Genomic DNA, 27,386 nt, shown 5'->3' with positions numbered 1-27,386 from the left:
TTACTAAACTTATTTTGCATTCATTTTTTCAAAACCCAACACTTAACTTGACCCTGAATGTTCACCCCTTTACTGTTAAGAAGTTACAATTAACCCTTACTACATGGACATTTATTTACTTACTGCCAAAAGTTACAAAGTTACAAATTACAACCCACTTTGATGAAGCATGTGAGAAATACTGGCATGGTATTGCAAGAGTGCAACACAAAACATACAACATATAACCATACCATAGTTCCCAGTGTTTCCTAAAATTGACATAAATAATGCAGTGACCCACATGTTAGGAGCTGGGAAAAAAAAGCTATTTCCAGCACTTAGTACCCCAGCCTTATAAGAGGTGCCTGTTTCCAGTAGTTGACCCAATTACCTGGAGCACAAAAGCAGCAAGGTCAGAATAGGTTAAGAGGGCATACAGAAAATCCGGGCAATCCAATAAAAATCAATACGCATGATTCAGTGCGTCTGGGTGATGTGCGACAATAAAGCACAATAACAGCAGGACTTTTCTCTTCATAAGCATAAACTGCAAATACATTATCTCATGAATGAATGGAAGGCTTTTGCCTGTGGCTTTTATGTATGCACTCAACGTATAAAGCTCAGACTCCTTTAAAGTCTGTGGTCATTGTCTTAATTGACTAATTCTTTAGTAAGCCCAGCACATGCTATAGCAAGACAAATGAAACACAAGACACTGTAACAGAGTGGTGAACACATCACAAGATTGCAACAGATTATCATCTACTCTTTAAGAAGTAAATCAGTTTTAAATCCCTTTGCAGACAGTTTTAGATGTATCATACTCATCTAGCTGAATGGATATAAGATCATATATCTAGTTAAATGCTCCTGTGATTCTCTGTGTATATTTGGTTCAGTATGCAAATCACACGGGAAGGAATTAGGACACACAGTATATGTTTTAGCTAGTTTCTAACAGAACAAATTTGCATGCAGCCTGCAAAAATTTTACTTTTCATATATAAATCTCACATGCTCTATCATAATGTTTCATTCAAAATTCAAGCTTTATTTTCCAGAGACCAAAATACCTCCCTGTTTCATTCATATCAGAATGGCTCATCATCCCATTCTTTTTTAAGTAAATAACTATATTTTTAAAGATGCCCTTTTATACATATATTTATGTATTTATTTTTAGTACTTATGTAACGCCGTCAATTTACGCAGTGCTTTACATGTATATGTATATTGTACATTCACATCAGTCCCTAATCCTCAAGGGGTGTACAATCTAAGGTCCCTAACTCACATTCGTACATACACATACTGGGCCAATTTAGACAGGAACCAATTAACCTACCAGCACGTCTTTGGAGTGTGGAAGGAAACTGGAGTACCTGGAGGAAAACCACGCAGGCACAGGGAGAACATTCAAACTCCAGGCAGGTGGTGCCATGGTTTGGATTTGACCAATGACCCTAGTACTGCCAGGCGATAGTGCTAACTATATATGAACATTAAACCAGCAAAGTGTGGCTGACTATTGAGAGCTGATAAATATTCTACACCTTTGCATTTAGTTTCACATGTCATACTAGTATAATCATCCAAATACCTATAAGCACTTCTCAATGCATTTTGTGAAAGAAAGTCCACATCTTCAGGAGAACATACAAGGAATGGTACACCTACAATTGTATTATTAACATATTGTAAACATAATTAATAACAAATTGTAAACAGATGTCTAAAGCATCGTCAGGCATTATATCTTTGTTTAACATGGACAATATAGTTAAATATACAGTATCTATCAGCCAAACACTCTTAAATTAGCCAAAAACTGTTAAAAAGATCAGTATCCAAAAATTGTGCATTGCCACAGCAGCTAACCCAGGCACAATCAGAAGGACCCCCCGATTAAACCATACTATCCATGTGCCTTTAAAAGTCTTCATTATTTTTCATCCTCTTAGCAAATTACATGTTTAACTATGGAGCACTGCTACCTTCCTTTGGAAGCTTAGAGGGGTTTCAAAAGAAAGTCCTTATGTATGGACTTATATCATATAATATGTGATGTATCTAGTCATAATAATATATTATAATATAATAATAAATACATGACTAGGGTTTGGTCCTTCACTAGCACTCATGGATCTGCGTTATACCAACATGAGTGTCACACAGCTGTATCCAAGTGAACAATCCCAGAGGTTCTATTGCTGAGATTTCAATATATATTACTATAAAACCATTTGGGCAAATCCATGTGGAGTGCAAGGATATTTGGAAAAATATCACACTTATTCAAGCACATTCAATCACATGCCCCCATCCCCCTTCCCTTCAAGCCAGCCTCCTAATAAACGAGATTCATAAAATCCACAGGCTAATCCTGTAATATATTGCATAAATACATACATTACATTAATTAATATTTTGTTTAATATCTTGTTTACCAAATGGATCTCTCCTTTTGTCAAAAAGCTTACCCCCATAATTTCCAAGTCTGCCCTCAGCTTTCTATGGCCACTACAGGTCTAATTCACGTATAAGCGCACCAGGGAGGGGGGGGATGCTTGTCTTTCTAAATAACCGCCAGCAATTGCGTTTGTCTCCACTGCAACATCCAAATCACACTTCTGGCACGTCGGTGTGTGCTAACAAACTGGGGGATGTCCAGGTCTTTGACTGCAGTGCCAGACAGGGAGAAGGATAGTAGCATACCAGTCCCAACTACATACATATTGAGGATGGAAACACACAAAGCTTTCTCAGCGGAGAAGTGGACTTACCAAACTCTATACTGGGGCTTATGCATCATACCACAGTCCCCAAGGTATGGATCAGTAAAAACACTGGATTAAAATTTACAGTACATTGTAACAAACACTAATATGTTTTACAACCTAACAAAATACAATATCCTCGGTCACAATTAGATTTTACTTTCTTGCATTTGTAATTGTGTAACCAATGCAAATCAGATAACGCATATTCAGCATTATACCTGAATATATCCTTTTCCAGAACTCAAGTTTAGTTTTGCCCACATAGAAGACACCACACTGACATCAAAAAGATTACCATTAGGCAAAATAATTCTCTTCTGATTATTCGTAAATTTACACTATCGACAATTGCCACATTTGAAAGTGCCTCTAGTTGAACATGGGTCATTCCTCAGAATTCCTTGTATTGACTATTAACTTCCCATGGCTTCCAATACCACCTCTATGCTGATGGCACCCAGATCTATCTCTCCACTCCCCAGCTCACCCCCTCAATCTCCTCACGTATCACAAATCTACTAAGAGACATATCAGCATGGATGTCACATCACTACCTTAAACTCAATCTTTCAAAACTGAGCTTGTAATATTTCCTCCTCTCCGATCCCCCACTCACGACTTTACCATTAAGATCAACAGCACAACCATTGGTCCTTCCCCTCATGCCAGGGTGCTAGGCGTAATCCTAGACTCTGACTTCTCCTTTGGGCCCCACATCCAATCACTGGCTAAATCCTGCCGCCTCAACCTCCGTAACATTTCCAAAATCCGCTCCTTCCTGACCAATGACACCACAAAACAACTTATCCACGCCTTGGTTATATCCTGTTCAAATAAGTTTGTGCAGCGCTAAACAGTAATACATATTAATAAATATACTGCCATGCAATTTCAAATAAATGTGGATAGGTGATATCACCTTAAGGTGATTAATTGTGACATATAGTTCAAAAATAATCGTGTGGATCAATCAGAGATCACAATTCCAAAGTGTGTGGACGTCCTGATCCGGGAGTGACAACAGGTGCAAGCCACACGAATGGGTAAAAAACGCACTCACCAGATGTGCGTTTAGAATGCACAGTAATAAATCCTGCGTCATCAGGTTATAGAAAGGTCATCAGATCTCGGGTCAGGTTACCGTACGAGTCACTATCCCAGCTCCACAGAAAAGGTCACCAGAAACCGCTACCAGGTATCACCATCAGGGTCATCTATCCTCCAAAAGGGCACTGTGAATGATGACACTCACACAGAGTGCCCAATGAGAGACCACATAGTGTGATATTGCTTAAGGTACCTTTTATTCAAGGATAATGGGTGCAATGGTAAAAACAAACTTTCAAAAAGTTCCAAAAAGTTACTGACCATGTATTCAGGGTATGCTGTGGTTAGATGTCCAGTTGCTGTTGCCCCTCTGACGCCTTTCGTGCATTGCACATAGTCATAGGGATAAGGGCTTACAGCCTGGGCATCTGTGCTAGTGCTATTTATATTCTGCAGTGAAAAAACGATTTGAAGCGCCCGCCATCTTGCCGGCTATCGGCGCATGCGCAGATCATTGGCGCCATCTTGCCGACCCACAGCGCATGCGCGGACCGTCGGCGCCATTTTGTTGTGGATCCTATATGTGATCCCTTACTTAGAAAACAGTCTCCTCTAATGCGGTGCGGCCATTTTATCGGCAGTACTCCAAGGACAACTGAGAGAAAGCCCAGGTCTTTGTCATGAACTGTGCATATAATGGGAGGAGAGACTCCATTCAAAATTATCCATCATTAAAGATGAAAGCCTTTATAAAGCTATGGTAATAATAGGGTATTTGCTAATAATCACCTATGGGCACAAATAATGTGCAAAGCCCACCCTATTTACACATAAATACCAATATGCATTATGTGTAATTAGATGAATATATCAATATGTAAATTTATAAATAAGTCCACATCTTATTTCTTCCCCATTAAAATAATAAGCATAAAATAAAAATAAAAATATAAATAGCACAATTAATGTAATACATATAAATATAAATATAATACAGATACATGGTCAGATAAAAATTACACGCATAAAACTGAAATACAAAGTCAAAAGATAAAATATCAACATAAATCAGGTTAAAATGCATCAGATAAAAATCTGGATTAAAAGCACAAAATACATATAATAGACAATAAGTAATAAAACAATGAGCCAATTAAAAGCAATGACGAGGAATACATAATATTAACACCAAAATGTAACTAATTAAATACAGCGGTGTCATTAAAATATATGAATCTCAATATATATACATATGGAAAACTGAAAGAAGAATACTAACTATACGCCCCATTTGTCCTAGCTATTATCCAGAAAGCAGTTTAGATCAAAGTCTATGTTCAATCCTCTGGGGTGTAGGGAGCCTAGTTCATAGATCCATCTCGATTCGAGCTGTGACACTGCTCGTTTTTTATTTGTTCCTCGCCAGTGGGCATTGATAATGCCTATGCCCATAAATCTGAGAGACGATGGATCTTTGTTATGATGGATCTTGTAATGATGCGACAACGAATGTTCCCTGTACCCCTTTTTTATGTTATTGACATGCTCCTTTAATCTATCCCTGAGGCGTCTAGTAGTGCGTCCAACATATTGAAGGTTGCAAGGGCATTGGAGCAAGTACACTACGAATCTGCTTGTACAAGTAATAAAATCCTCAATAATATGATGTTTGCCTCTTGCTGTGGATAAGAAGTGATTACTCTTATTCGTATATTTACTACATCGGCAGATGACACATTTTTTACATGGGTAAAAACCTTTTAGGTTAGTGATCATAGTTATGCTTTTAGGAGGATCTACTATATTGGGGGCAATTTTATTCCTGAGTGATGTCGCTTTCCGGAAAATGATTTCCGGTTATATCCTGCCTCGTGTAATGCAACTCCCTCCTCACTGGTCTACCTTTACACAGACTATCCCCCCTTCAGTCTATTATGATTGCTGCTGCTAGACTCATACACCTTACTAACCGATCAGCGACTGTAGCCCCTGTCTGCCAATCCCTCCACTGGCTTCCACTAACCCAACGTATAAAATTAAAAATACTAACCACAGCTTACAAAGCCATCCACAACACTGTCCCTAACTACATCACCAACCTCATCCACAGATACCACCCAAATCGCCCACTTCGCTCCTCCCAAGATATCTTCCTCTCTAGCTCCCTCATCACTTCCTCCCACGCTCGCCTCTAGGACTTCTCCAGAGCCTCTCCCATCCTCTGGAACTCCCTACCACAGCATGTCCGGTCAGCCCCCCCACCCTGTCTGCCTTTACGCGATCTATGAAAACTCATTTCTTCAGGGAAGCCTAGACACCTCCACCTAAGAACTGTACTTGAATCACCTCCGCCAGATCATCCCCCACAGCTATCACCTTTTGTATCACCTCCCCCTTCCTTTAGATTGTAAGCTCCACGAGCAGGGCCCTCCTATTCCTTCTGTACTGAAATGTATTGTAATTGTATTGTCTCCCTTATATTGTAAAACTGTTGGCGCTATATAAATCCTGTATAATATTAATAATAATAATAATGAAGCGGGCTACTCCTGAATATGCCATCAACAAATACCAGGATTCTGTAAGATGTTTCTTACTTTGTTATGTGGTCTAGTGTGTCTGGTCACAAATTTCATATCTTTCTTTGCTAACAAAAGACATCATGTGTGTGACCATTGGCTCTTTGATTTGCTTTCTTTAATCATTTTTTTGCTATACCCTCTCATTTGTAATCTCGCTAAAGCCCCGTACACATGAAGAGAATATTGTGTGAATAATCGTCTGTTTTTTTTTTTTTTGCATGCTAGTCTCATATTGGAAGTGAAGAGATTACTAAAGTTACGAAAATTCTTATACGAGGGAAAGAAAATTCCGAAGTGATGTAATGTATTTATATTTTATTTTTGGATGATTTGATTAAACAAAAGCATACGACCTGATATCTTATGAGAAAAATTTTTGTGCATGTCCCTCCAAATAATTTTGGACGAAAGCTCTGTACTAACAATCATAATATAGTACAATCGTTAAGAAAGTGGTATTTTTATATAATTTTCTGATCGTGTGTACCAGGCTTTAGGGAATTAGCTTCCTTTTGAAAGGTGGTATCACCCAAACAATAGTGTTTCACTCTTAGCATGGGTTGTATTAAGGCACTGGGTGGGAGCTACTGGCATTAAAAAAGTGTTCCATACTGTGGGCTTCCAATAAAGCTCACCAGCTAAAGTGCTATTCTCTCTTATCTTTTTCTGAACTTATAAAAAAAGGATCTCTTTTTGAAGACAAGTCATGGTAAATACCATTTTAAAAGAATTTCTGTTCAAACATACAATTAATTCCTCTAGAAGGATTCTATCTCCAACCCACAAATCCTACCCCAATATAAGTGTACATATGCTTTTAGTCACTTAGCCCAGAACAAGGTATCCTATTTAAACCTATAAACAGACCTGATCATAGAAACAGAGGTTTTCAGTCCTTACAGCCTTCTTCAATGCAAGCAAATATTTACAGAACAGAAGTGGAGCTCCAATAATGGGTAAAAAAAAAACTATGCCATAAGGATAAAAGTTTGGCACTGGTCTGAAAAGCTGCATTGGTACAGTAGATTACATCCAGACCTAACACTAGTTCTACCACAGCCCAAAAATTACAGGCACTACCCCAATCTTGATCTTGTCGTGTTCATCAACAATAGTCTTTATGTATGTCAACAGGTTGTCTTTAATTTTTTTCTCAGAACAGTAGTCACTTGATTCTAATTACATTACCTCTGGAAGATGAAAGAAAACCTGACCTGTTCTAGTGGTACTTGTGCTCCATGTTTCAAAACACTGTTCACTATGACCACCCTCTCTCTTGTGGCTGGATTTGTTATTGATTGGGTACCAAGAATAGTCTTCCACTACTAACTCTCTCCAAGGAGCTATATATGGTTAGCCATAATATTTTTTTTACATTGCTTCAAATGATGTAGAGGACAGCTATGAATTAAATAGACTGAAACCTTCACAGTAACCTTGGAGGATATTCTAGGTCACCTGTAAGTTTTTATCAAAGCACTCAACCTACAGCTGCATACTTTTATTTTCTGATGATCTTCTACATTAAAGAAAAAAGTCATCAGAGGTTTCTACAAAAATAGTGTTCACTGTATATCACTAAAAGGGAAGCTGAACTCAGAACATTTCCATCAACTATAACTTTTATGACTTACATATTAAAAGAAAAGACAGCGTTTACATAATGCTCTCCATATGGCACAATGAAGACATACAGTAAAAATAGGGCTATGTTCAAACTCCTTAGACTGCTAAGGATGTCATTTTATAATTGATAAGTATAGGGTTTCTGCTCAGTAATCACAGACAAAAGTTACTTAAGCATCAATATTGTTCCAGTCTGAAACTATATACACTAACACAGAATAAAACAGTGATTCATCTAAGTACCACAAAACAGCAAACAATGGCACATTATCAGGCCAATTTATTAAGTGTAGCTGGTGCACATGGCAACATATTATACTGATGATGTCACATTTAGGCAACTTGGGGGAAGTGACAGCTAGAATCAAAATGACTGCTAAGTGGAGACCATCATCGGGTAAAAAAAAAAAAAAAAAAACCCAACAAAACAATTTCAGCATATTGTAATTGTGACAAATGTGGTGTCAGACCCCAGCCACTTTCACCAACAGGTGACAAATGGTTGGTCACACTCACATCACTCTGTCACCAATGAAGTGAGAAAGACACTCTCAGCCTCCACCCTGCACAAAGATTTTCCAGCTCATGGGACTACAATATAGGTGCCAGCAGACTGAGAGCGATCAACACTTGGGTTAGTTAACCATGCGGTCTCCCTGTTACACTGCAGCAAGATATTTTAGCAGAATATCAAACTTCACAATATCTGCAATAACAATTATGACTCTCAATAAATGTCTTTAATTCATGCTGTCACAACAGACAGGAATATTTCAGAGATTTACTAGATAGTAGCACTTTACAAAGAGACAGCGATTCATTAAGTTCTGGCTTAGTTATTACGTTAACCATTTTAAAATGGTGCAAACAAAATATTTACATAAGAAAGGGTAGTACAAAGGAAAGGAGATAATAATGAAGCAAAAAAGTAAAATTTTGGTAACCAGTATATTATCATCCAGAGTGGAAAATTTTAAGGAAAACAAATATTATGGGTATCAGATACCTATTTCACCTAGGAGATGGAATGTGCCTAACCTGCATCCAGTACCTTCTACTATAGTTGTGTTTGGACTTAACCGGTGGTAATTAATTGATACAAATATACAGTATATGTTCTTCTTGCTGTAAGGTTATCAGCTATGCAGTAATATGTCTTATATATCTGCCCAGAGTTTGGCTTTAAGGAAAACTGTAAAAAAATGATCTAATGTATATCACTGCAATTTATTTTTATGGATTTTTTTCCTCAAAGCTGATGTAGAAAACAGCATGAATAATTTGTTGTTGAATGTAGGGAAGGAACAACGATGGGTCTGAGCTAGTGGTATATATTTTTAATTATTGTAATTAATGTGGAAAACCCTTTTAAATTAACTTCTTAAACAACATGAAAAATATTGAAAAAAATAAATTAGAAAGACTCTTACCACATCTGCTGCCTTGCTAAACGTGCATGCTCGTTTCAAAGAATCTGGGAAGACAGAATATAAACGTCAGTCTAAGTAATTATTATTGACATTTTACACAAGCATCATTAAACCTACACAGCCAAACATGTATAACTTTTTACACAGGCTATGACTGGACCTTAACAAATGGTTGAAAATCAATAAAATTATTCAATTAAGCAACTCAAGTGAGCAAGCTGTATGCAGCCATCATGAATTGCTTCAGATAGCCATAGACAGTGTAAATACTAGTCTGAAACAACACTGTATTGCAAATGTATTTTTAGTGTCTACTGCAACTAATAAAAAAAATAAACCATGGTCCTGTGATACTAGTGGAAAGCCACAAAAAATCTGAAAAATACCACTGAAGAACGCATTTAGCTCATTGGTATAAAAAAGAAAAACACAACATCAGCTTGCTACCTGAAAGCCACATGCCTCTGTTTGGAGAACACTGATCTAGGGTAATCTCCATCAGAAGCCAGGGCTTGATCCTTTAGACAAGTTTTTATTTAGTCATTTGGTTTATAGTGGCAGGAACCCAAAGCTGTTTTATATTTTCAACCTGTAACCAATCCCTATTGCTTAACCTGACTGTAAGCCGCATGCATAGAACAGCTGTTTTTGCTCCACATGAATAGCACAGCCTATTCATTTGAATGGGCTGCCTATGAATGACAAAATGTGGCAAAGTAGCTCATGCACCATTTTTTGAGTGTCAACCTTCATGTGGTTTAATGCTCATTTTTTTGCTTGAAAATGTGCTTTTTGTTATGTTTGAATTGCATTGAAAGCGTGACATGTGATTTTTGTGCATTTCGTAAACACGAAGTGTGAATGCAAGCTTATACCTAACCAAAATACAACTGCCAAGTTCTCTAATGCCCTGTGTCAACAACATCAGTTTATGATGCTAATAGGATCATTCAGAATTTATTGAGAGGTGTATTTGACCTGCAGTTGTCCTCTTTCTGACCTGTATTTCACTTGCATGAAACAGGTTTTACATTCCTACAGACTTTTCTGGGAATTCAAAACTTGTTTGAAGTGAAAAACGTCAGTTAAAACAGGCCCTAGTGGATGAATCTCCAAAACTGGTGAGGCAGCAGTATCAGACTGACAACTGCCTGATTTGGGCTGAAAGTAAGCTATGCTACAGTTGAGTTGAGTCTTAACAATTGAATAAACTCCCTAGTGTGAGATGGCCCTTTATGTGAACCGTAATACCTACTTTAACTCAGAACCTATCCCTTATAATAAACTCTTTACATAACCCTGCTACTTACCATTACCTCTTAAACTACCCCTTAAAGTCACTTTTAAACCCTTAACATGAACACTTACCACCTACAAAGCTATTGCTGCCAAAATCACTCTGAGAACTGGGCACCAAAAATTACTGATACTATGTCCTTTATTCTCATCATAGTAATTTTCCAATCCCGATCTGCAGACAATACTAGCTGTTCAAGATCTAAATTCATCAACTGGATCATAATTAGGGCAATTGTTCATTTCAAATGTGTGAAACAGTGACAATGTGAGCTACCAAAAACAAATAAACCAAATGAAAATAATAATCAAGCTAATAGAGCTGCTGCACCCACTGATAAGTGATCCCAAACCCCCAAAAAAGTGGTAAAGTGTTGCGCTACTCAATAAAACATCTCAAATACACAAATAACCTAATATTCATGAAACAGTCAAAAAATCAAAATGTCCGTTAAATAGTTCATAACAAATAATGTGTAAGTGATCCAAAAAGCTAATTCTGTGCTTCACCCGACAAATATACTCCAGTTAATTCTGTGCTTCCCCCGACAAATACACTTCAGTGATCTGGAATGAATCATGTGATAAACACCACCACCACATGTAAGGATGGCCGCTCATCTGGACCCCAGGACCTATACAGTATAATTAAATACAGGTCACAAGTGCATAGTTGTATTTCTGTATGTAGACTTTAGATGGCAGCAACAGGTCACACTGTAGATCTCCTCCATCAGTAATAGAACCTCCGCTCTAAAAACGTCACCTACACTTCCTCTCCTCCACTCCGGCACCCAAAGGAAAGGAAAACAAATGGCCTCAAATAGTATAGTACTCTGGTAGACAAAATTCCGGTACAGAGTCCACAAACACCCAGCCAGAACACTCTTTCAGCTCCTTCTCCAGTTGTGTATTCCTGTCCTTTGACACCCATCCGGGCAGCTTAGCAAGGTGAGGTGTGAGGAGAAGAAGAAGCTGCACATGCCTTGCTAAGCTGCCCAGATGGGTGTCAAACGATGGGAATACACAACTGGAGAAGGAGCTGAAGGAGTGTTCTGGCAGGGTGTTTGTGATTGATTGATTCCGGATCACTGAAGCATATTTGTTGGGTGAAGCGCAGAATTAATTGGAGTATATTTTTTGGGTGAAGCACAGAATTAACTTTTTGGATCACTTACACATTATTTGTTATGAACTATTTAACGGGCATTTTGATTTTTTAACTGTTTCATGATTTAGTTTATTTTTGTATTTGAGATGTTTTATTGAGTGGCGCAACACTTTACAAACGTATCTCATTTCAAATGTGTTTTCCAAATATACAAGTCTATGGGAATGCCAAACCCACTTGAAGCAGGTCAAATGTAAATCAGAAGGACATGATCTGCAGGTCAATGAATTCTGAATGATCTCAGAGGTGACTCAAATTTAGGTTAAATTGATGCCATTGACTTATGATTGGGTTCAAATATTTGTGGGGCTGGGTTTCAATGCGATTTTGAAAAGGATTCCAGTGCGGTTTCATTTAGCATTTCAGGTGCGAATTTTTAAAGTGCATGTCACTTGAAATTGCACTTGAACCGGACTGAATTAGTACCTATCTCTTTTGAAAATTGCAATGCGCCAGCCCGCACATATGTGAACCAGCTCCATAGAAAGTCAGTTTGGTTCACATGTCATCTGAAACAGATGCAGTTCAAAATGCATCTTGTTTGCATATATGTGAATCGGGGAAAAGCCAAAAGCCAATATGGGCCCTTAACAAACTGTGAAGCTGAGAAGTAGAGAGCCAGGTCCACACAAGTGTTAGAAGAGTCTACAGGTACGGTTAAATTGTAGCTATCAACCACAGAGGATCAAAGGCACAAATATGACTTGTTTGGGACAGTTGGACATGGGATTGTGGAATTTGCCATTTGTAATATAAACTTTAGCAGTGGGATCAGGTAATCTATTCTCAATAAGAACACTCTCTAGAGTAGAGTATAGAATTAGTTTCCTCATACAGTCCAAATATACAGTATTCTGGTCACTTAAATGGCTTTCTTTCAAAATTATTCTGTGTTATTGTAGAGAATTTAGATTCAAAGTTCCCTCAGGGGAAGAAAGCCTATGTACTCTGCAAATCATTGCAGAGCGAGTTACTGCTATATAAATTAATTAAATATAATATATATTGTATATACAGTGCTGTGAAAATGTATTTGCCCCCTTCCTGATTTGTCACACTTAAATGATTTAGATCATCAAAAAAAAATTTATATTACACAAAGATAACCCAAGTAAATACAAAATGCAGTTTTTAAATAATGACTTCATTTATTAAGGGAAAAAAACTGTCCAGATCTGCCTGGCCCTTTGTGAAAAATTAATTGATCCCCCCTTGCTAAATCATGAATAAACTGTGATTAACCATATTTTTGGAAAGCTGAATTAAATTTCACTTGCCACACCCAGGCCTGATTGCTGACAGACATGTAGAATCAAGAAATCAATAGAAACTGTCTGGCAAAGTGAAGCACGCTAAAAGATCTCAAAAAGCAACACATCATGTCATGATCTAAAGAAATTCAAGAACAGACGAGAATCAAAGTAATTGACGTGTATCAGTCTAGAAAGGGCTACAAAGCAATTTCTAAGGCTTTGGGAGTCCAGCAAACCACGGTGACAGCGATTGTCCACAAATGGAGAAAAGTTGGAATAGTGGTGGACCTTCTCAGGAGTGGCCAGCCAACCAAAATTATTCCAAGAGCACAACGATGACTCATTCAGGAGGTCATAAAAGAACCCAGAACAACATCTAACGAACTGCAGGCCTCACTTGCCTCAGTGTTCAGTGTTCATGTCAGTGTTCATGATTATTCAACAATAAGAAAGAGAGTGGGCATCCATGGGAGAGTTCCAAGGCAAAAGTCACTGCTGACCAAAAAGAACACAAAGGCTCGTCTCACATTTGCCTAAAACATCTTGATTATCTCCAAGACTTTGGGGAACATATTCTGTAGACTGATGAGGTTTGGATGTTTACTTGACTACATTTGTTGTTGTACTTTTACAGGTGTGAAGTGATTACTCAAAATTAAAATACACACTTATGGGATATTTTGGAAATATCTATAAATATTATTAAACTATCATGACCTATATTCTATGAAATATAGTTTCATAAAACATGAACAAAATCTACAGCTACGATGGGCCAATAATAAAGCCTGTTAGCAATTTTAAAATGTAGATACAAATCAAGAGCCAAGCACACAATATACACAAGAGATAAAATAGGGTAAATAAAGTCAGCACCATAGCACTGCATATAACAACATGGTGCTATAAATAAAATCCCCTTAAGCATTACACTTTCTAGTCAAACTGGATCCAGATGATAGGAAAATGATTATATTATTCTTGTAATATTTACACAAAAATTACTCTCTATAAACTTCTAAACAGACAGGTTGGGCAAAACAAAAAACGCTATTAATATAAAATCATGTCACTACAATACAAATTATATTCAATACATAAATATAAGGCTCACCAAAATGAAGACACTTGGAGAGATAAACAGATTGCAACTGCAGCAATATCCTAATACATACAGTACTGTACATAAGGCAGTGTGTTTCAGCTATATTCTATTCTGTATACCTACTGTATATAACAATACATATTTACCAAGTACACGCTGATATGTTTTAGTGTATCTCAGGTACCCCCTAAAGCTGGGGGTTTATTTTTTGTACTGGACTTTTCTAAATTTTAACTCCCCAAAGAAAAATATCCCACTCTTCACAATCACACCTTATTCATGTCATCAGTTTTCGTCAGCACTATACCTTGTGAACAGCTATTTCAAGGATGAAGCACACAAAGGGCAAAATTAGAACCAAAATATCTGATGAGCACCTCGAGAATTCATTAAGAATTGCTACTACATCCAACCAAAGCAGATATTAATGCGTTAGTTTATCAAAAACAGTGTCAAATATCGCACTTGTTTTATTTTGTTGTGATCCTTACCTTGTCATCTGCCTGACTTATTCTGCTCATCAGCTATCCTTATTATGTACTTTATGTGTGGCCCAAAACAATCCTCTTCTTCCAATGTGGCCCAGGAGTCAAAAGGTTAGACACCCCTGCTCCAAAGCATGTACAATTTTTGCCCATATCTTCTAAATGTATATCTTTTTTGTTTTCAAACCAAGCAAATACCGTATGTTTTTAAAATGAGCGAAAAAAGGAAACAAATGTAGTTGGTTTGGTATAAGACTTGGAAATAACTAAACTTTCGATTTATTATATCAAGTGAAATTTCACAGTCAGGGATACCCGTGAGAATCCAACTTCCACATTTTGAAGATTACTGGAAAGAATTATTTGATTTTACATAATAAATATCAAGTATTACTGTAATCAGGGTTTCTTTGTTCTTTGAAATCTACATGTTACCCTTATAAAACATTTTAGATTGTTTACATTTAAGTATTTTAATGATTCAGATGTGCTTTAACTAGATTTTACCCAGAATGAATTAAACTGGAACTTAAAAAAAACAAGCTATAATTAAATTTAAAGTGAGTCTAAATACTTAATTTTTTAAATAACAAACATGTCTATACTTGCCTGCTGTGTGCAGTGGTTTGCACAGAGCAGCCTGGACCCTTCTCTTCTCAGGTCCCCTGCAGACTCTCCTGGCCCCTCTCTCCTGTCAGATGCCCCCACAGCAAGCAGCTTGCTTTGGGGGACACCCGCTGCTCCATGTGTCCATTGAAGAGGGGGAGTCCTGGTATAGCCAAGACTCCAGTGCATATCGCTGGATCAAGAGGGGGTTAGGTGAGTATTTGGGGGTGATGTTGCACACAGATTTTTTTTACCTTCATGCATAGAATGTATGAAGGAAAAAACCTTGGGCCTTTACAACCACTTTAAACCAGAATAAATTATAGTGCAACTCAAGCTAAAAAAAATATATATAAATACTATTCCAAAGACTGAGGATTAGTTAAAACTCCCTTTTCTCTGCTGTCTGTGTCTTTGCAGGAGACACCCCTCAATTTTTGTGTGGTCACTGTCACAGGAAGGGAGAGGAAATATCTCTAACAGAAGAACAGACAATAACAGCATGGCCCTGCTTTTAATTCTCTCGCAGCATATCCCAAACTACAACAGAGAATATGGCTAGATGTTATTTTTTCTGTGTGTGTTTTAGGTATTTTTAAGTATTTTTTCTTTATTTTATGTCTCCACAAAGTGAATAGAAACCCCCAAACAAGATACACAGAACAGAAAACAAAAGCTGACAGAGATTGTCACCTTTCTCAATTCTATAAAAAAGTGCTGTGTATGTTCTTGCAGAAGAAACATTTTTGTTCTGGAGACATGTACTGAAATCTTCCCAGTAGGTTCACAGCCATCAATATTAACCTGACAGAGGTTCTATTCCTTCTTTATACAAAACTAAAAAGAAAAACAATTGGCAGGAGTTGGGTATTAATAAAACCAACAGATATGTCCCTTTTCCTCTAATAATAATTTAGGTTGGTGGTGTTAATGGAAAATAACAAATTTGGAGACACAGAGAAGAAACTGGTGTGGTTATGTATAAATACCAAATTAAAAAAGAAAAAAGCGCCACTTACAAAAAACACCAAAGTGTCAGCAGCATATCCCATCCAAAATAAATTTTGGCAACAATAATCCAAATTAAAAGGTATGCGCTAATAACAAACTTATACAAAAGTGTATATCATCCTCCAAAAAACATTAATGTTTTAAATAAATTATAGTGTCCAAACATAAATTAGTGTCCAAAAAATATATATATCTTCAGTGGCTTGAACCAATTGTGAGAAATCCACCACCAAAGGAGATTAAATAAACTCACCAGAGCTAATGGCTGGTCAGATTATAAACCAGCAACAGCGCTTGTGCTCTGGGAGCAATGAACCCGATGTCCAAATAGATATGGTGATGTTTCAGATACTTCCAGATAATAATCACAGCCAAACAACTTTGCAGCCCAAGCTCTTATGATGAACTTCTCCACTCTTTCTCATACCTCCATGAGAGCATGCAGTACACTCAGGGACAAAAAAGAGAACATAATGGTGCAATACGTTTTTTTCATTTATCTCTTTAATAAAAAAAGGTATAAGGAAACTCACAAACAAGGTGTCCAACAGACACCAGCTTCAATCGCAAAAAAGGGTTGAGATACAGTTAACGCTCACCGCAGATCTCTCCCATACAGCACAGACCAGCAAGGCTCTCTGACGTCCACATCAAATAGGCTACGCCCAACCGGTTTCGTCACACCGACGTCATCAAGGGGCGGTACTCTTGGGGCGGTACCACCCCTTGATGACGTCGGTGTGACGAAACCGGTTGGGCGTAGCCTATTTGATGTGGACGTCAGAGAGCCTTGCTGGTCTGTGCTGTATGGGAGAGATCTGCGGTGAGCGTTAACTGTATCTCAACCCTTTTTTGCGATTGAAGCTGGTGTCTGTTGGACACCTTGTTTGTGAGTTTCCTTATACCTTTTTTTATTAAAGAGATAAATGAAAAAAACGTATTGCACCATTATGTTCTCTTTTTTGTCCCTGAGTGTACTGCATGCTCTCATGGAGGTATGAGAAAGAGTGGAGAAGTTCATCATAAGAGCTTGGGCTGCAAAGTTGTTTGGCTGTGATTATTATCTGGAAGTATCTGAAACATCACCATATCTATTTGGACATCGGGTTCATTGCTCCCAGAGCACAAGCGCTGTTGCTGGTTTATAATCTGACCAGCCATTAGCTCTGGTGAGTTTATTTAATCTCCTTTGGTGGTGGATTTCTCACAATTGGTTCAAGTCACTGAAGATATATATATTTTTTGGACACTAATTTATGTTTGGACACTATAATTTATTTAAAACATTAATGTTTTTTGGAGGATGATATACACTTTTGTATAAGTTTGTTATTAGCGCATACCTTTTAATTTGGATTTTTGGGTGGTTATGTATAAAGCTATTGGACACGGAGTGGTGGCACGTACAGAAAAACACTGACTACAGGTGTCATATTTGAAAGCTCAAATTGTAAAGATGGAAGTAACTGAACCGCGCCTCAACCTTGTCTAATCAGACAACACTATGCATTGTGTCAATGCTAGGCGTCTGACCTTCTGTGTCCAGAATACAGCAGGGAAGCTGCCCGGCATGGGACCCAGAAGTAATTAGAGATTACTGGAGTTACTAGTGATTTCCAGGTTCTATTTTAGAGGGATCACACAGGTGTGGTAAATGTATAGATACATTGTAACTAGGTACAAAATGCCATACCTGGATTTTATCTTTGAAAAAATTGGCAATGGGCCATACCCAGTGTTACAGAAGACTAAGAATATGGTGGTCCATGCTACGTGGGTCCTTTTCTATTATATAGCGCATCAATATTTGCCTTGTTTCTTCCATTCACAAAAGTAGCTGATTGCCTTCTATTCTGTCGTACATGTCATGTCACCACTTGTTTGTGTCCTTTACAGCCAACAGCTCAACCATGGGGAATCATGTCCATCATGTAGAAGCTGAAAACACAGAGTGAAAGATAGAGGGAAATGCACACGGAAAGAGTTGCACACAGAGCTCACCCATTACACATTGAGCATGAAAGACCTGCTAGCTAGAATTGGGTAGGTAGAATAAGGGGCATGGAAAACCTCATGTTTGATCAGTGCCTATCCATATTTGACGTACAGTACAAGGACTCTAATGTGAGCCACATTAAAAGAGAAGTATGAACTTTAGGAAACAAAAAACCTTATACTCACCTAGGTGGATACTGCATTAATCCAATGATGCATCTGTCCCTTGTCGGCTCTACAGTGAGAACCGAGCAATCAAACATCGCAATCGCTCAGTTCTCCCCCTCCGCTCTGAGCAGGGAGATGTGACTGTCAGTCTCTGGCTCTCTGCTCTGCCCCTCCAGCGCTCACTGGAGTGCTGGGCTGTGGATGGGGAAGGAGGGGCTCGCTCAGGCTCCTGTGATCCATTGGAGAAGTATAGCCAAAATAGCTTTGGCTATACTTCTCCTTTAAGTATGTCCGTAAAAATAAAAGAACAATGGGCAGCACAAAACTGTTATTTCACATAAAGACTATCAGCTCTAACCTCTAACTAATCTAATTTGAAATACATATTTGAGATAGTTATATATGCTTGGATAAACACGGATTTATTATGGTAAAAACATATAAATTAGTAAAGGCAAACCTGAAAGGACATTTGGTCTGTATCTGTTCTCAACATTCAAAAATAAAAGCTTTATGTGAACTGACAAAATCATCTTTTCACCATATGTTATTTGTTAAAAACCACTGACACAAATATGTGCATGTAGAAAGCAGTAAAAAACTCAAGTAGAGACATGACCGAAACAAACTTCAATTTTCCTGGACTTATACTGTATAATGTATATATATATATATATATAGTGAAGGAAATATGTATTTGATCCCCTGCTGATTTTGAATGTTTGCCCACTCACAAAGAAATGTTTAGTCTAAAAATAGAATGGTGGTTGTATTGTAACAATGAGAGACAGATTAGCAACAAAAAATTCAAAAGAAATACGTGTCTAACAAATTATGCACTGATTTGCATGTTCATGAGGAAAATAAGTATTTGATACCCTATCATTCAGCAGGATTTCTGGCTACCAGGTGTCTTTCATACAGGTAACAAGCTGAGATTAGAAGTAGTCTCTTAAAGGGAGTTCTGCTAATCTCATTTTGTTCCCTGTATAAAAGTCACCTGTCCACAGGAGCAATCAAACAATCAGATTCCAAACTCTCCACCATGGCAAAGACCAAAGAGGTGTCCAAAAATGTCAGGGGCAAGATTTCAGAGTTACACAAGGCTGGACTGGGCTATAAAACTATTGTCAAGCAACTTGGTGAGAAGGTGACAACAGTTGGTGCAATCATTCGCAAATGGAAGAAACACAAAACAACTGTCAGTCTCCCTAGGTTTGGTGCACCATGCAACATCTCCCCTCGTGGAGTGTCAATGATCATGAGAACAGTAAGGAATCATCCCAGAACTACATGTGAGGATCTTGTTAACCTCCCTAGCGGTCTGATTATGTCCATATTTCTGCGCTCAATGCGGTACATTTTTTTGCATGGAAATATGTATTTTTTTTATTGTAGGCCTGTAATTTTTAGGAATAACTCACTGAAATCTGTCTGAACAAGAGTCTAGTAAACATCCCGGGTATGTTAAAATGTGAAACACGAAATCATAAATTATAATTTAATCAATAATCATAAAAAATAATAATATAATAATAATAAATTTAATTCAATAATATAATCAAACCAAAAACACAGAATTTTGAAATATAGCGCCAAGTTTGCACATCACTGAGCAAAGGCGCAAAATTGTTTTCAGTGTCTGATGACGAATTTCCCCACGAATCATTATCGCTCAATTCTGCAAGTGGTTCTGATTTACTATCGCTGTTCTCTAGCTGGTCTAAAACCGATTTTGACCTAAAGGGACGCTTTTTGGACACTATGGACTTTTCTCAGTTTCCAGGCAGAAAGAACAGTAAAAATGTAGGCAGGGCGCAGGACAAAGCACTCGGGACAAAATGTATGTGAAATGGTTTGATACAGTAATGTTTTACTATGTTATTTTAGTGAATTTAGTGAATGTCACTTTTTGTAATTTTCAAATTTCCCGCCGCTCCGTCCCCGTACGTTCTGACGTCGCAGGGGACGGAACCCAGAAGACAGATGCTGGCATCCGCCGGAGGACATTACAGGGGACACTGCAGGAGGGACATTGCGGGAGCGCAGGACAAGGTAAGAGAAGAACAGATCCCAGAGCAGCGTCGCATGGTAAGCCTGAGTGTAGCTCGGGGTTACCGCTTGTGGTACTGAAACTTTACCCCGAGTTACACTCGGGAATACCGCCAGGGAGGCTACTAATCTCCAGGCAGCTGGGACCACAGTCACCAAGAAAACAATTGGTAACACACTACGCCGACAAGGATTGAAATTCTGCAGTGCCTGCAAGGTCCCTCTGCTCAAGAAAGCACATGTCCAGACCCGTCTGAAGTTTGCCACTGAACATCTGAATGATGCAGAGGACTGGTTGAAAGTGTTATGGTCAGATGAGACCAAAATCGAGCTCTTTGGCATAAACTCAACGTGTTTGGAGGAGGAGGAATGCTGCCTATGACCCCAAGAACACCATCCCAACTGTCAAACATGGTGGTGGAAACATTCTGCTTTGGGCACATTTTATGTTAAGGAGCACTCTGTTGGACACATTTATATTAAGGGGCACTCTGATGGGCAAATGTTATATTAAGGGGCACATTGATGGGCACATTCTATGTTGTGCCCATCAGAGTGCCCCTTAACATTCAATATGCCCATCAGAGTGCCCCTGTAAAACTACACTCTACCTTGAGGGCAGACAGAAGCTGTGCCGGCATCCTTCCTGGACGTTTGTGTACGGGCAGGGAGCAGGAGCCGGAGAGACAGTGAGCTGAAAGAGGCGGGCCTCGCACGTGATGTCATGTTGCCATGATGACTGCCCAGCTCAGCAACGGATCTGTCATTGCGGGCTGGCGGTCCGGGCGGCAGCGCAGCTGGGGACATTCGCAGACTGTGGTCCACCATTTAGTGACCGCTAGTACATACATACACACACTGTGACAATGTGAGGTCCTGCCACTGTGTTAGCTGGCTCCTAGGGTTTTCACATATTCAAAGTGAGGGCCTCCAGAGGTTCAGTTTAGAGTAGAGAAAAATAAGCTTTCGGTATTCTCTAGGTTTTGTAATTCACTGATCAGAGTCTGGAGCTCAGAGACGTTGCAGAGCTTTGGCTGGGAAGAAGCATCAAACCCAGTGTCCAGGTCTTACCAGAGACCAGGAGGCTGATTGTGCAGCTGTGCACACCTATTATAATCCAGGGCTTAGCAGCAGTCCAAGGCTCCATCCCACTCCAGGAGTCTGTGGGTATGCAAAGGAGCAACCAAAGTGTGCGTGTCTGAACAGTACAGGTGTGGTGTGTGATGGGACAGATGGAGGCCCTAAGTTTGAGGATCAGAGCAGCAGGGAGCTGTGAGAATGAGCAGAGTGTCAACTGCAAAGGTTGCACAAGAGCAAAACAACGCTGTGGATGAGTTGGTCTGTAGGACCAAACCAGAGGTCTAAGCCTGAGACCTGAGCAGTGGTGATGCAGAACCAATCCAGAAGGATGAAGTCATTTATTTTTATGTTTTCAGTGTTACCCCTGTGAAGGCAATCAGTGTGTTAGAACTTTTTCTTTCCATTTAAATAAAAGTGGGCCAACAAGCCATAAAACAGTATTTCTGGATTGACACCCACACACATACAAGAACAGTAAGGTCCTCACTTATATACATCAGAAGATAATTTTTTTTCTTACTAAATTTATTTTTGTGTTCCAATGACAGACCAATGATAGATAAGTGGACAGCAAAATGGTTTAGTTTCTACTGATTTCCAGCATCCTGGATGTGAGTTTGAGGGTAAAAAATGTTTTTTTTTACAATGTACATTAATTTGATCATTCTGTTTATTGTTTGTAGATCACATGACACTCAGATCCAGTACATAAATTGCAGTCAATCTTTTTGTGATGCTCACCTTTGTACTGTATCTTCTTTTCCTTCAGGGCCAACAGAACTTTCTGTAATAGACCTGATTGTGGCAGTAAATTGAAATGGCACCTTAAAGTTTTTCACACAGCTACCCTCACACAAACGTCTTCTAGCAGTTTCAGTTGTTTTCCCAAATTGGTAAACTGTTGAACATAGGCAAATAGATAAAAGGTACATATAATGGTATTTGCCTGTTCACACCAGTAGACCACATTATACTGCAGCTGCTGGTGGGCACTGTGAAGGGAACAGAGCTATATGCTGACTACAATGTATTTTGCTCTTTAAAATTTTTATTCTTTTTTTTTTTTGTAACATGAAATGTAAAAAAATGACATTTTATGCACCACAGTGTGCATTGAACTACAGTGTGTCACCAGGGTGCCGAAAGGGAACATTTGTGCTAGGAGGGGAAACTTTGGGGGGGGGGTAATTTGTGTTTCAGGAAGGGGGGATTGAGGGGGAAGATTTGTGCTAGGCGGAGGGGTTGTGCTGAAAGAGGGGAAATTTGGGGGTGGCAGGGGTAATATTTGTTCTAAGAGGGAAAATTTGTTGGGGGAGAGGATTTGTGCTGGGGGTAATTTGAGGAGGTGTGATAGGAAGGGTGATTTGTGCTGGGAGGATGGGGAAAATGATTTGTGCTAGAAGGGGGATTTGTGCTAGGAGGGGGATTTATGTTAGAAAAAAGGAATTGCGGGGAGGATTTATGCTAGTAGGAATGACTGAGAAGGATTTGTGCTAGAAGGGGAAATTTGGGGGAGTGCTGGAAGAGGGGGATGGGGGGATTTGTGTTCAGAGAGGCAATTTGAGGGGTCAAGGATTTGTGCTAGGTGGGGGGGATTTGGGGAGGGAGAGGCAAAGATTTATGCTGGGTTGGAGATTGCATTGAGGGAAGGGGATTTGTACTGGGACGAGGAAGAATTTTGGCTTGGGGAGAATTTTGTATTTTAAAGGGAGTATATGCTTAGGGGGTAAGCATGCAGAATAGTGCTCAATTTTTTGGGGGGAAGGGGGAATTTTTGCTAACACAATGCTCATACATTTTGTGGAGCGCCATTTGGCATCTTCGATCTGGGCGCTAAATTACCTTGTCCCGGCACTGTGTGTCACACGGTGTGTGATGTCTAAGCATTGAAAGTGTGATTTCTGTACAGTAAATGATCCAGTTCTGGTGAAATAGAGTACACTCTCAGTAGCATGGCAGAGTGTGACTCGATTAAAATGACATCTTGCAGATTTGAGAAAGCTTTAATCCACAACGTGTGCAGATCATAGCAGATGGTAAAATTAAATCAAAATGAAGTACATGTAGTGAATGGAGGCTCAAGCATGAAGAAGGGTGGGACTAGCAACATAGATCATCCCTTATCATCCCTTATCTATGGAGTGAGGTAGGGAAAAAAGTATTAAAGGCAAACAAGACAATGTATGTGTAATGTATAGGAGTGTTAGATGTACAGTGGGGATCGAAAGTTTGGGCACCCCAGCTAAAAATTTGTATTAATGTGCATAAAGAAGCCATGGAAAGATGGAAAAATCTCCAAAAGGCATCAAATTACAGATTAGACATTCTTATAATATGTCAACAAAAGTTAGATTTTATTTCCATCATTTACACTTTCAAAATAACAGAAAACAAAAAAATGGTGTCTGCAAAAGTTTGGGCACCCTGCAGAATTTATAGCATGCACTGCCCCCTTTGCCAAACTGAGACCTGCCAGTGTCATGGATTGTTCTCAATCATCGTCTGGGAAGACCAAGTGATGTCAATCTCAAAGGTTTTAAATGCCCAGACTCATCTGACCTTGCCCCAACAATCATCACCATGGGTTCTTCTAAGCAGTTGTCTAGAAAACTGAAACTGAAAATAGTTGACGCTCACAAAGCTGGAGAAGGCTATAAGAAGATAGCAAAGCGTTTTCAGATGTCAATATCCTCTGTTCGGAATGTAATTAAGAAATGGCAGTCATCAGGAACAGTGGAAGTTAAAGCAAGATCTGGAAGACCAAGAAAAATATCAGACAGAACAGCTCGCATGATTGTGAGAAAAACAATTCAAAACCCACGTTTGACTGCACGATCCCTCCAGAAAGATCTGGCAGACACTGGAGTTGTGGTACACTTTGCAAATGAACATATAGACAAGCCTGATGCATTTTGGAAACAAGTTCTGTGGACCGATGAGGTTAAAATTGAACTTTTTGGCCGGAATGAGCAAAGGTACGTTTGGAGAAGAAGGGGCACAGAATTTAATGAAAAGAACCTCTGTCCAACTGTTAAGCATGGGGTTGGATCAATCATGCTTTGGGGTTGTGTTGCAGCCAGTGGCACAGGGAACATCTCACGAGCAGAAGGAAAAATGGATTCAATAAAATTTCAGCAAATTTTGGATGGTAACTTGATGCCATCTGTGAAAAAGCTGAAGTTAAAGGATGGCTTCTACAAATGGATAATGATCCTAAACACACCTCGAAATCCACGGGGGATTACATCAAGAGGCGTAAACTGAAGGTTTTGCCATGGCCTTCACAATCTCCTGACCTCAACATAATTGAAAATCTATGGATAGACCTTAAAAGAGCAGTGCGTGGCAGACAGCCCAGAAATCTCAAGAACTGGAAAACTTTTGTAAGGAAAAATGGGCAAAGATACCTCAAACAAGAATTGAAAGACTCTTGGCTGGCTACAAAAAGTGTTTACAAGCTGTGATACTTGCCAAAGGGGGCAGTACAAGATATTAACTCTGCAGGGTGCCCAAACTTTTGCAGATGCCATTTTTTTGTTTTCTGTTATTTTGAAAGTGTAAATGATGGAAATAAAATCTAACTTTTGTTGACATATTATAAGAATGTCTAATCTGTAATTTGATGCCTTTTGGAGATTTTTCCATCTTTCCTTGGCTTCTTTATGCACATTAATACAACTTTTTAGCTGGCGTGCCCAAACTTTCGATCCCCACTGTACTTGTAGATTTAAGAAAACTGAAAAATTGAAGCCAAACAATAACTAACACTTTATAAGCAGTTACAGTGACAGTTCTTGTTCTTTCGGATAAAGTTTTATATAAATAAATAAAAGTTAATCATTGTAAGCACCAGTGCCAGCGTTAAATGGTTTGTCTCATCCCTGTAACTCATACATCTGCAGAAGAGCTTGTCCTTTTGAAAAACATCATAATTACTGGCAGGATCGCCAGATGAAAAATAGAAAAAAAGCCTTAAAAGGAAAACTAATGCAGCCATTATATCTAAGATATATGTATCAGGTGGTCAGTGTAGTGCCATTTACAATGGTGACCAGTGTAGATATGACCCCTTACATTACTGCACAACAATGTACAATGATTACTGGTCACCAAGGATGAATCATTGTCCAACCTCTTCCTGTTCTATGCAACAAAATATTTTTCAAAAATAATAATGAAGTGAAACAAACAATAATGGCCAGAAAAGAAATAAACACAGTTAAACTTGCAGTGTCTCCTTACACTAGTGGTCAGTGGAAATTTCCTCCTTAAATGGTGTTTTCAATGTAGTGACCCTCACATTGTTGGCCAGTGTAGTGCTCACTTACACTGGTAGTCAGAATATTGCTCCCTTACACTGGCAGTCAGGGTTGCGCCCCTTTTATTCGTGACCGACATTGTGACGAACATGGTGCCTGACCCCCTGCCCTTCTCACCAACTCGTGACAAAGGACTGACCAATCTAACACCGCGCTGTCGCTTGCGTATCAATGCCACTCTCAGCTGCACCCTGCACAGAAATGTTCCAGCTTGCGGGACCACAATCTAAGTCCCAACGGACTGAGATCAATTGTTACTTGGTTAAGTTAATTAAGCAATTAATCCTTTAAACTACTGCCACCCCCGTTTTACCAAGAAAGAGGAAACTCACAAACTTAGCAATAGCAACTATGATTTTACAATAAATGTCTGTAACACACACTGTCACCACAGACAAGTGTGTTTAGAGATTTATACTACAATAGCACTCTTCAAAAAACAGGGATTCTTTTAGTTTGCATTAAAAACCTTAGAGACAACTTCAACACTTTCCAAAATAGGGTTTAATAATGGAAAAGGTCAAAACGGTGCAAATAAAATATTTACAGAAGAAGGGTTTTTTACAGAAACAAAGAGACAATAATGCAACAGAGAAATAAAAAGGAGTTGAAAATGAAGAATACTTAGCAACGTCCTGGGTTTAGAGTCCAATGAATAAGCAAAAACGGTACACTGACTCACGTCCTGCTAGGTGTTCTTTGCTTGATGTTAAAACGAAAGCTGACAACTTTTGAAGCAGTCTCTTTTTCGCTGATATCAAGGGAGACCATCTGACCAATTAACATGGTAGTAAACTCTCCCTCACAACTTTATCACATTTAAATCAGCATAAAAAAACACTAATGATTACTGCATTTAGATGTCTCCTTACTTGCTCTGTTTTCTTGTAATTCGTTCCATTCTTAGTAATGACATAATCGGCGCATGCGCATTTCTCCCCTGATTCACGACATGCTCTGTGTGCCATCTCTCCCTTGACAAGTATGCTGTGTCTGTGATTTCTGCTCCCTGCTGCACTGCGCTCAAAAACCAAGAGACTACAGTTTTGTTCACCTATGTGACGTCATGTAAACAGGTCGGCTATGATCGGCAGAGTGCGGTTGCCATAGGAACGACGGAATGAGAACGAGGCTTGGCTATGAAACGATCCCGAGATTACAGCAAGGACTGCATGAAAGGGTGGAAGTACCCTGCAATCCGGACTCGGAAAACAATACCTAAAATGGCACCAGCTTATCCTTGGAGGCACGATTTTTAAAAGATGTAGCAAAAAGAAAGTAATATGTGATTGGGGCTGAATTACAATGGATAATGGTTGATAATCAACTAATATAATGGACTAGATGAAAAGAAGCATCAGAGTCGGAGAGTTTACTACTGCTTTAAGTGGAGGA

General features: G+C 38.9%; 1 protein-coding gene across 4 annotated transcripts in view; it reads right to left on the bottom strand.

Moving 5' to 3' along the window:
* ARVCF (ARVCF delta catenin family member) overlaps positions 1-27,386 on the bottom strand; it is a 963,921-nt gene that overhangs the window by 761,540 nt on the left and 174,995 nt on the right. For all 4 annotated transcript variants that reach the window (XM_089672465.1, XM_089672464.1, XM_089672467.1 and 1 more), the window contains exon 2: positions 9,451-9,494. The gene's annotated coding sequence lies outside the window, so the exon portion shown is untranslated. The remainder of the gene's footprint in view (positions 1-9,450; positions 9,495-27,386) is intronic.

Source organism: Staurois parvus, unplaced genomic scaffold (assembly GCF_062004578.1).
Source record: "Staurois parvus isolate SC_StPar_1 unplaced genomic scaffold, SC_StPar_1.0 ptg000129l, whole genome shotgun sequence".
NCBI classification, from domain to species: Eukaryota; Metazoa; Chordata; class Amphibia; order Anura; family Ranidae; genus Staurois; species Staurois parvus.
Note: the sequence above shows the minus strand (reverse complement) of the source record. Positions and strands in the feature narration are given on the sequence as shown.